At 38.2% G+C, this 9,109-nt stretch overlaps 1 long non-coding RNA gene across 1 annotated transcript; it reads right to left on the reverse strand.

The window, feature by feature from the left end:
• Nucleotides 1-821: 821 nt before the first annotated feature.
• On the reverse strand, nucleotides 822-5,649 carry LOC120762103 (uncharacterized). The gene is made up of 3 exons (XR_005703819.2): nucleotides 5,580-5,649; nucleotides 1,456-1,558; nucleotides 822-958 (listed from the first exon to the last, which is right to left on the reverse strand). It is a non-coding gene; the product is annotated as an uncharacterized LOC120762103 (long non-coding RNA).
• Between the last annotated feature and the right edge of the window lie 3,460 nt (nucleotides 5,650-9,109).

A 9,109-nucleotide genomic window follows, 5' to 3' on the forward strand; every position in this document is an offset into this window, starting at 1 on the left:
CTGGGATAATTTATCCCAGGGAAAGCTGTCCTTTTAAGTTCAAAAAAGATATGTCAATAGTAAAGAACGTTGGGGTCATCACAGTGGGCAAATTCTGTGATAGTGAAGAAATACCAGTACCAAAAATCAGGTATTACCAAAACGTTAATTGTACTTGTCATTGTAATCAGGTCAACGATCCTTAATTAGGAACCAGCTTGCATGATTTAATTACAAACTTCGTTAAGGATATGCTGCCGGGGATATGACTGTACATCATCAGACAAAGGTCTGACTTCTGTACACTGCAATTTGTTTGACTTTTTTTTTTACTCAGTATGTGTGTATATGTATATGATATATAGTATATGATGCAGATGGTAAAGTCTGACTAATGTAGAACTTGATAGCACTGTAGTGTTAACAGTCATTCAAAAAACAAAACACAAAAAAAACCTTAACCCTGAAAATTTTCATGCAGATTTAGAAATAAAAAATCAAAACTTTGGCTGTATCAATGAGTTAAGAAAACTGGAAATAAAGCAAAATGAGAGAGGTTAAGGGGAAAATAAGGAAATTTATTCAGTTACATTATTGGTTTGACAACTACAAGCAAAAAAACTGTCATTTCTTTCTACTGGCCACACCTTGAATCACACCTTATCCTTCTAAGGAATGCTGAAAATAGCATGGGACAATAAATATTGCACTGCTCATGTGAAAACGAAGCAGTTTCTTCGTAGCAGGGCTACTGTTTCACCTTTTTCACTTACTGGATGGATCAAGAGCCTAAATTAACCCAAGACAACCTTATATAGATGAGGAGAAAAAAAATAAAACACCAGATATTTGATTTTCCGCACAAGTGGAAGATGACTAATGACCTTATGACTCTTACCTTACAGTTTAAGAGATGTCACTGTAATACATCAATTTCTGTTCACCTTTGCCAACAGGGTTTATTATCCAAAGCAGCTATCTGGAAAAAAAATGTGTGGTGAATATGGATGCTCTTTATAAGTTTCCCATATAAAAGGCTCAGTTGTTGAAAATTCCATATATACCATTTCAGCATGAGCTAGTAAAACAATATCAAAGTCCAGGAGTCATAAGCCCCAAGGCCAAATGTATCTTAAGTGATAACTATTATTTCTTTGGCAGAGATGGCTTGTCTCATGACCTTGACACCTCTGTGTCATTTGAAACACTGGCCTCCTTCAGGACTGCCAGTAAATGGATTTGTGCTTATCACAAGCTGAGACATTAGAATTTCAATGTATAAGTGGTGATAGGATGGACGTGTTACCACCTTTAATGCTGGTGCCTCTATGAGATTTTAACCTGTCATGAGAATCACTGTCCAAATGAGATTTGTGCAAAAACACTCCATTCAATCAAATGCTATGGGGGGAAAAAAGGGTGTGTGTATTTTTCTGGCACTTTTTCTGTAACCAGGGAAGGGCAAAGGCTTCTTACCTGCCACATAAGGTCACATCAGCAGGATTCTTGTCAAAAACAAGTTACACCTTTCCAAAAATAGCAGTTCATCTCCAAGAAAGCAAAATATTCAGAGCTGATCCTACAATAAACAAACAAATGAACAAACAAACAGACAAACAAACAAATAAATAAATAGAGATATAAGGTCTTAATGTTTTAGCTGGGACTTTGTAGATGAAAATTAAATTACTGTTTATTGAGATCATACTTTGAGTTGCTGCACCCTGACAAGAGTGGCCACATTCACCAATGTACCTTTTCCATGACAGCTGAATAAAACTAGTTTATCTTGCTTTATAAAGAGTGGCAAAAGTTAATTGCTTGTTGCAACTTCCTAAGGGAAGAACTTCAAAACCTGTGTCCTTTTGCAGCACTTAGTACTTGAGAACAAACATGTAGCAGGGTCAGCAAATTATGCCACACCTTCTTGCTTCAGGCAATATATGAAATAGCTTTCTGACAGTTTAGAAACACACCAGCTGCAGAGCCAGGCTGTCCAGACCAAATTCACATAGCCAGGACTTACAATTTTTTCTGTAGGTAATGTGATCCACATACTGTGGCCAGAAGAAAACTTTAACCTTGAAGGCAGCTCTACATGATATGGGAACAGGAAAGGAGGCCAGGCCCCACAGAAAGCAATTCTTGATCCTTCTCACATCTGGATTTATTTTGCAAATGCTTGTACTGTCGATACAGAGCTTTGAAAAAGAACAGGGAGATCAAGTGGATCTGCTGTGGCTACCGTCTTCTTTCACTAAAGAAAATGCTAGCAACAGAAGATCCACTTGACAAGTCACATTATATCTCTGATGAGGTATTTACTTTGCCTTTGTAGAGTTTCCTAGAGACAGTACTTTTGGGAAGGACACCACAGTGCTGTGAAGGATTTGGAAAGTCTAGCTAGTCCATTTCTATATTCTGCAACTCTGCCAAGAACAGAGGGACTTTTTAAGATATGTTGAGTTTACAATACCTGTAATGAATTCATGCCCAGTTAGCCATTAAAACAAGTTGTCTGCCAGACATTTACTTTTGTTGACTGGAAGACGGAGTATAGAAAGTATGTCTTGTGTAAGTTCTACAATTGTAAGTCTGTAATTACTGAGTCTGTTTTCATACTACTTTTTTAACACAAAGGAGTTACACAGAGTGTATGATAATGCTATGTAATAAAAAGGGTAGAAATAAAATTTCTCCTTAGTCGTATTGAAAAGTATGATTCGCAGTAAGTGATGGATGGTGGCATCCTTTACCTGTCATTGTTGTTCTAATTTTCAAAGGACAAATGAGAAAACTTAATGGCTTGATTTCCACTTAAGGAACTTATTTTAAGCATGGACTGTAAGAAAAAAAGGCTAAGTCTTGCTTGAAATAAAGTGTAAGTGGAAGTTTTCTGTGGCTGCATGCACATGTAAATTTATTATGAAAATATTTGTCTGTGACCATATTCAATTGGGAAAAGGACCAGGGTTGTCTGGAAATAATTCATAGCAGGATGTCGCAAACTGCAAGGAAAGAAAATTACTTGACTATATGAGCAACATTAAGTAGCCATAGGGTATATCCTCTGGAAAAATAGAAAAACTAAACCTTAGTATAGGCTAGTTTATTAATTTTATTTTCTCCTTCAAATTTTCGTTATTACTTGAGCTATTGGCAAGGAAAAGATGCTTGTGCACTTCAAATTTGTCTGTGCCAGTTCTGAACAACAAGACAGATATCTAAGATCTCCTACATTTATATTTTCAGAATGATTTTTTTTTTGTGAAAAAAGTGCCAATTCTGTAATCATGGGCATAGCTGCATCATCATGACTACCATCAGCAGTCCTATTGAAGTCTGTTCCACCAGCAATGTTTGAGATTGTTTGAGACAAGGTCACAGACAATATACTTTATTAGAACACTTGAAATTTCTAACATGCCCTTTCATTATGTGAGACATCTTTCTAGTTTCAGAAGGGAGATCATGTACCACAGGTGCATTGCAGCTGTAACAACATTACCTCTTTAACCATATTTTGCTAAGCGACTGACAGCCTGAATCTTAATAACAAAAATATGCCTGAAAGTATCTGCATCACCACTACAGATTTAGTACCATGAATACTTTTTTTATTTAAGCAGTATTTGTTTAAACAGCTTTGAAATTCACATCTGTGCCCTATTTTCACATTATCCCTTCATGTGCAGAGCTATAAATATGCATGTATCACATAGTGAACCTGAGTTAGTAGATAACAAAGAAGAAAAATAACCTTAATACAGAAACACTGTCTTATTTTTAAATCAGCTGTGATATTCATCCCAGAACATCTACCACCAAAACTGAGTAGGTAGCATGACAACATGAGTAAGTGGGAAGGAGCAAAGGTTAAGATTGTTTAAATTGACACCATTATTGAATGAATGGCTTGTGAAATTCTACTCTGGGATCTAACTACTTCTTAGAGAAACCCCATCCCATCTGCTTAGCAACATCTGACATCATGCTTTAAAATATAAAAATAAGTCTCATCCAGTACAATGAAATTCTTGATTATCCCAGATGATTTTTTTTTTTTTTAATCAGACTTAATAACTATGACCCTTAAATGGCTGAATTTTTAAGAACTGGTGAAATGTATGTGTGCACATGTTGGGGAGGGGCAGGTAGTAAGAAATGCGTAGCCTCATAGTATAATCAACATACTGCAGAACCTGACAAGACCATGACGGGAAGTGGCTGCTATATAGCCCACCTTCATCCAAGTGCACCTGAATTTTGGTTTCCAATGTGAAAGACAAATACTTCCCACCATATGGTACATCTTATCACCCTTCAGGGGCATTTGTTCACATCTGACTCAAAGACGATTGCAACCTGTTGAATCATCGTTCAGTCTTCATAAACAAGTAAGCAATCTGTAAAAAGCTTTCATATGACTAACTAATGCCTTGATTTTTCTACAAAGACTTCTGACATTGTAAAGTACAATATATCTGTGGAATTATTTGATGAAATAAGAAATTGTGGGCTTGATATCACAATAAAATTATTCATTAAGAACAGCTTTATTTCCTGAAGAGAGCAGTGGGGGAAAAAAGTATCCATCATATAGACAAACACCCATTTTACAAATAATCAGAAATAACGGTAAAAAAATATACATTCACGTGCACACAGAGCCCTCAAAAACAGTAAAATATGTGTCAGTACTATGAGTTGTTTCTAAGTAAGGGACATTCCTTTTTTGGTATAAATCACAGCAGCTTTGCTGATTTTGTGAACTGCACCGATTTAAGCTACACTGAAGCCTTCTGACAATTTCTCTGGAGTTATTCCTGGTACTGGAATGCATCGATAAAGTTCAAATTAAGACACATTCTGTGCTCTTTCATCAAGAGCTACCTCTATATAGACCATTATGAATAAAGTGCCATCTAATAGAAAATAATACTTCCTAGGAATAATGTCTCCCAGCTAGAGGTAACAGCTGTTTCTGAGAGTTTGGTTTTAACTGCTTGTCCTTATTTAAACTAAGAGTGAGTGACTTCCAATTTACCAAGCTAAGAAGCATATTAGATACCATAAAACTAATTCCTTTATTTTCACAAGATATGATTAAACCTCTGCTACTTTTGTTCCAGACTTTAATCTGCCTTAGCTCAATGATATTTTTAATCTTTAAATTTGTGGATTTAAAAAGAAAGAAATGTAAAAATAAAATTTAAAAAAATCTCAGTTGTAGATTCCACAGAACCCTTTGGAAATTTTTCACACACACATTGCTGTGTAATATCTATGAATTTGCTTTTTTCTATTACTGTCTTTCTTCAATCATTTAAAATAATCATTCAGGGGTTTCAGACTACTGATTAAAAATCATGCTGTTACTTTCTTAGTGTCCCAGCGCCATGTAGTTGAGTTCAAGTATAATCCTTGAAAAAAATAGGTGACTTGTGAGTACTCAATTCATACTAAATTTCATCTTTCAAACAGATGTACCAGATGTTGCTTGGCTTAGCAAAGCTCTTTCAATAGCTGTGTGTTCCTTGTCATCATGTGCACCCTTTCAAAAATTAGAGGGTCATCAGTATCAGTGAAATTTTAAATACCTGCTGTCTAATCTTTAACCATCAAATCAAAGTTTCCTTTGAACAAAAAACTGTGCTGCCAGTCTTTCACAAGGCAATATGCATTTGAATGTTCTAACAACAGATGCTCCTATGTTTGAAAGAGAAAAAAGTGAGAAAGAGAGTCAGTGGAGTAAGATATCCAAATAATATATAACTGTATGAATGAAATGCAGTGAATCCAAAGCTGCATTAAATATGCAATGCAGTAGCAAACAATCAATTCCCCATGTCTACAAAACGTTGCTTAATTGAAGAATTAAGCCCTCCACAACTCCCAGAAATTTAGCTGCTTTCTTCTCATCTGTTATAACAAATTAGTCATCTATTCACATGCAACCACATTTCAAACTATTAAACATAAAAAGTAATTTTTGGCACAAAGAGTTAGTTTCTAAGTATCACCACAGAAAGTTAAGCATTCAATGAATAACAGGTAGCATCTTCTCTTGGAAGACATATACAAAGGCTGGCTAAATATTAGCCTTGGCCCACAGGCTTTAAGCGAAAGACCAAATTTAGACTTAGATCCATGGTTTTCAGGGATAAACATAGAGAACAAAAAGAAATAAACAGCATTATTTGTTGCACAAGACCTAAATATACTCATGGGTTTTGACTTTATTTATGCTCAATTTTATTAACTGAAAAATAAGAACAAATAAAATTCCACAATGTTTTGTGAGCTTCCTATTTCCCGTGCAATTCTATTCCTATAGTTTTATTGGTTATTTTAACAAAATGCAGGCTCCTTGACACCAAACTACTCTGGGATATTGAACAAATGAGTATTTCAGATTATCCTGTGCTATCATGTTAGTCTAGAGTTAAGATGCTAATGAATGAGCAAAGCAGAACCTATTACTGCTGGGGGAAATAAACAACTAAAACCATGCAGCATAGCACAGTCATGTCTCCTACTGTAGTGGAGCTCTCACTAGTTGCTCTCTTGGGAAGACGTGTGATGAATCCCTCCAATTTGCTATCTGAAGAAAATAGTCTGTGCACTTGTATTGTTAATCTACCTTTCTGCTCCTGAAATTATATTGTTCTCCTAATTCATCACCCAGGTCATTGTACTGGTCTCCTTGAATAAAAATAAGATCTACAGTAGACCGTGAATATTATGCTCATCTTTGTTTAATTTATTTACTTTTCCAAAGGAGAAAAAAGCCAGTATTTTATAAATTTTGTGCCAAATTTTCTTCTAAAATGTGTCCATCTATGACAGTTTGGCCTGGACTGAATGCCAGGTGCCCACCAAGGCTGCTCTATCACTCCACACCTGGGCAGGGGTAAAAAAATATGAGGAAAGGGTTGTGCGTTGAAATAAAGGCAAGCAGAAATCACTTACCAGGGACTATCGCAGTCAAAACAAATCCAACTTGAGGAAAATTAATAGAATCTATGTCCTGGTTTGGAGACAAATTTGGGGGAAAACCCCTGTATAGGATCCCTCTGGGAAGCAAACCCAAGTGGCCCCTCCCTCCAACCAGTCTGAAAAAAAACCTCTTTGGAGAAAAGTGGAAAAAACTATTTTACTAAACAAATAAAGTGCATACAAGTATAAAGAATGAATAATATGAAACAATAAACCTCTCCTTCTGAAGTGAGATGGCAAATTGAGAAAGTCCTTGCCGTGGGTGCAGCTCGGCTCTCCCTCAGTCTCTCCTCAGTCCCAGTCTCTCCGGCGCTGCTGGAAAATGCCGAGGTCCAGGCCCCGGTGGGCCGCAGGTGCAGTCCCCAGTGCTCCCCTGGGTTTTCAGTCCAGAGCAGGTTTAAACAGTTCCAAGTAAAAAAGGGAAAAAAAAAAACACTCCAGGGAACTTCTCTGCCCTAGCTAGCTGAAACTAACTAAAAGCAAAAAAAATCTCTGTCCTGCAGTCTCTCCAAGCCTCCGCCGAACACCCTGTCTGCAGAAGAATGTGGAGGAGTCAGGCAGTTTTCTCAAAACAAACTCCACGCTTCTCCTTGCTCTTAGAACCAGTCTTAAAGGCACAGGACTCAATATACAGCACAAACAGAACAGACGATTGGGGATACAAACATCATAAAGTTACCCTAGGACAATCTATCACCAATCAAAATCAGAATGTGATAGTGAGAAGTAAAACAAATCATAAAAACACCTTCCCCCCCAGCCCTTCCTCATTCCTGATCTTATATTTTGGATTTGTGCTGAAAGCCGTGATAATATAGGGATGTTTTAATCACTTCTGAGCAACACTTACACAGCATCAAGGTGTTTGGGAGAGGACTGGGGCTGGGGGGATGTCTCAGTGTCCCAGGAACGCCTGTGAGGCGCAGACTGCAGGCTAGCTCAGTTGTTCCACTGCAGCTGACGCGTATAAGGTCCGGGCTGCAGGACCGGGCAAGCAGCCTCCTCCCTGTGGGGCCTTGTTTCCCCAAACTGGCAATGGGACTTGATATCACGCAGGACGACAGCAGCAACCAGTAAAGAGTCGACTCTCTTGAGGGGATATAACTGTAGATTTATTGAGGGGGAGTCCAGCAAGGAGCTCCACACCTTTCCACACCTGCTCAGGAAAGCCCCTATCAGGCCTCAGACCCAAGCTTATAACCGGGGGAGGACCAAGGGATGGCGACAACAGGTCAGCCAAGGGGGGTGTAAGAGGGGTGTAATGGGGGAGTCAACTTCATAACTGGGGACAAATCGCAAGAGGTGGGGGGGGGGGGGGGTCTCCCGGGCCCCAGCCTATCACTTGATGTCCTCCCTGGAACTTTCCAGAACTCAGGGAAGGGCCCCGGAGTGACAGACAGGGCGCCTAAGAGGATTGACAGGGGCAGGTGGGGGTAGGGATGATTGACAAATAACGACTGGTTATATAACAAACAACAGGAAGAAACCATTAGGGAAAACCGGGGGCTACACAGGAACAGTCCATTATTAAAGTTCATATAAAAGATATTAAACAGAATAAAACAAACTTGCACCACCACAGGGGGAGGGATGCAGGGGAGAGGTGTTTGGAGTGATGGTGTTTGTCTTTCCAAGTCCCTTTTAAGTGTGATGGACCTTGGCTTCCCTGGGGAATGACTGAACACCCATCTGCCCATGGAAAGTGGTGAACTAATTCTGTGTCTTGTTTTTTCCTTGTCCATGTGGCTTTTGCTTTACCTATAGAACTCTACCTCAATCCACAAGTTTTCATACTTTTATCTTTCTGATTCTCTCCTGCATCCCACTGGGAGGAAGTGAGTGAGTGACTGTTTGGAGTTTAGGTGCTGGCTGAGCTTAAACTATGACAGTAAGTAACAGAGGCTTGTCTGGTTAACTTACCACAGGAAATAAGCACAGAAATTTGTGGTTTTCTGTGGTGAAAAGCCTGAGTCATAAAGGTGATTAACAATACAAACCATTTTTTTCCCCCAGAAATTCATAATCATTGTGGTTTCAATATGTGCAAAAATACTTCCAGTTTTATTAAGTGATAGCTCTTATCTGTGCTTTAGGAAAAAAATTATAATAGTGTGTCAGATAAGTCTACAGA

The sequence above is a fragment of the Hirundo rustica genome, chromosome 1 (assembly GCF_015227805.2).
Source record: "Hirundo rustica isolate bHirRus1 chromosome 1, bHirRus1.pri.v3, whole genome shotgun sequence".
Classification (NCBI taxonomy): domain Eukaryota; kingdom Metazoa; phylum Chordata; class Aves; order Passeriformes; family Hirundinidae; genus Hirundo; species Hirundo rustica.